Source organism: Cupressus sempervirens, chromosome 3, assembly GCF_028749045.1.
Source record: "Cupressus sempervirens isolate cs-2001-9-10 chromosome 3, ASM2874904v1, whole genome shotgun sequence".
NCBI lineage: Eukaryota > Viridiplantae > Streptophyta > Pinopsida > Cupressales > Cupressaceae > Cupressus > Cupressus sempervirens.
The window spans coordinates 543,229,450-543,232,248 of NC_143120.1; positions in this window are offsets into that span (position 1 = coordinate 543,229,450).

Consider the following 2,799-nt stretch of genomic DNA (forward strand, 5'->3'; position numbering starts at 1 on the left):
TACAACAAGACAATGATAGTGCAATGTTAGCTTTTTATACACTTATTACAGATGCAAAAGATGAGACCTATGCTTTCCAAATTGAAGATTCATGTCAATAAAAAGTTGAAAAGAAATGCTATTATCATGAAGAATCTTTTCAGTGCTCTCAATAGCATTGGGAAAAATAGTAGGGATAAGGATAAGAGAGCTACTCGAAGGGTTATTATAACCTCTTTGGTAAGTCATCATTTGAGAAAGGGTATATTAATGAGACAAACTTGTATTTACTTGAACCTAAATCATACTACTTTGAGAAGAGCACTTAGTCGACAAGAGAGAATTGGTGATCCTCTTCAAAATGAAACATGGGCTTTTGGTGGGAGACTTCCACGTTTGGCTTTTTTCTTATTTGACATAGAGCTGACATTATGATTATTAAAACCATTTTTATCAAACTAATAAAATAAGACTAATCTAGAAAATACAGATGAACAATTAGAATACTCGATTCCTTAAAAACAATTTGGGGAAGGCGTCGATAAGTTTGAATACTTATTCGTAATGAGGCATTGAAACTAGAAGTGATTTTATGATGATATTGTGTAAGCTTTTTACTACAAGTCTTATCAATGCATTTCAATTTATTTATTTTAGTGTGAGGTTTTCATTGTATATTTTACTCATTATTTTATTCTAATAATGTGATCTTGTATATTGTCAAAGTTAAACCATTGTATATTGTCAACATTTGGGACTGAATCAACATGTTGCATTTGATCCTCTCCATAATCATCTTCATGTTCGAGTGCTAGTTTGAATGGTGACTCCTCCCTTGACTTGAGCTGGGAAAAATACCCAATTGCACAGCCTCTTAAAAGCACAAACTTTAAGCTTGATTTGTTGGTTTCTATAGTGTTTCTCCTTTTTGTTGGTTCATCATGGTTACCATGCATTGTTACAACCATGCCAGCTCTTCCTCCAGTGGAAAAAAGTGTGGCAACAATGCTTACCAAATTGATTTTCCCCCTCATATTAACTTGTCTCCTATATTTAATGTTTCTAACTTGTATGCTTTGAAAGGTACTTTTTCAACTGATGTGGATGCAGGTACACTTGAAGAACCCAAGGAGGAGTTAAAGAAAGTCATTCCACCTATGCCTAAACTAGTGGTGGAAACTATTTTGGACAAGAGGATCAGTAAGAAAACAAGGAGGAAAACATATTATGAGTATCTAGTATAGTGGAAGGGGTAAACAATAGCAAATACCACTTGGTTGATTGAGAAGGCTCTTAAGGCTATGGCATTGAACCTTCACTTCTCAACACTCTAGAGACTGGAGTTTCTTTTATGTAGGGGAGAATGGTGAAAATCAACTAATTTTTCTTTTCTTTTCTTGATGTAATAAGGTCTAGGGATAGATCTAATGATCTCCCTATGACCATCGACTCTTGTAATGGACACAAGACCTCATGGTGCAACTATAAGCCTTGGGCATCAATTGGTCCAATAAAGTGGATTTTTGGTTATTTCTATGTTTTCTAGATGGTCTAGGTGTTTAGAACACTATTAGGGTCCCTAGGAGTTTTTGGAATCCATATACAAGCAAATTTGCAATAAAAGTTGTCTTAGCACAAAAATTGCAAAAATTGCAAAAAGTTGCTTAGCAACTTTGGCAATTTTCTTGACAACTTTTCAAAATGTAACTCCTAATGGCTGCAACTATCCATAGATTGGTTTAATTAGTTACAAATAGCCTATAAAGGCTCTGAACATTTGAAGAAGGAGATAGATTGAAAAAACGCATTGTACTTGCTCTCAAATCAATAAAAAAATGTTGTTTCTAGTGCATTTTTTTAAATTTCTAACGTGCAGTATGGAACCAAATGGTTGAAGGGTGAACTTTTTGCATTGATAAGTTGACACTATTCATTTAGAAAAACTTGGTTTTGGTTTGAAGTCCCTATCAATCATTTTGCAAAAGATATCCTATTTTCTTAGTTGTTGGTCCGAGAAACCCTTAAAATCAGGTTTTGGTCACAAAAATGACCCTAACTTGATTCTCCACCAGTGAATTTCTTTCCATTTTGGCATAGAGAAAGTTAGGGATGTACTTTATCATATTTTGGAAGTTTTGGAGTAGGAGGTTGCATTGGTGAATTTTGAGAGCAAACCCTAGGTCAAATATCTCTATGTATTTGACCCTGTTTTGGAGGAATTTGAGTGGATAGGATGGTGGAAATAGTTTGAGGACTTGGTGTAAAAATAAAGTACCCTTATCTGAATCTGAAGAATAGCCTGGTGGTGGAGCTTTTACTTCATGCACCCATTCTTGACCATTTTCCTTAAAAACCAAGCCTAAAGTGGCTAATTAGGCCTGTGTACTTGGTGCTGGTTGAGATATGCTAGAGTGGAGTTGGCCTTTGAAACTTTGGAGTTAATAACTACTTGGAAAAGGGTATTTGAATCAGCATTTTATTTCCTAGGTCCTTTGGTAAGTTTTGGAGTTATTGGTCAAAATCTATTTTAGGAGACCTAATAAGCTACTAGATCTAATTGAGCAAATTTAGTTGTGGGTTGTTGGGAGTGCAACCAGTGGTTGGTTCACCTTGTTTGTGTTGAGACCAAGTTTTTCCAAGCCCTTTTTGGTGGTGGAAAGTCCTAGAACAACAAAATCCTCATTTTGCCCATTTTGAGGGAGGTTGTCATATTTGCATTTAATTGGATGCATGTGGTTTTGGGTCTTACTTGTGGAAGGTAAGTCTAGAAACCTTTTTCAGTGTTTGTTAGGAGGAGTATCCATTTAAGGAAGTAGACCA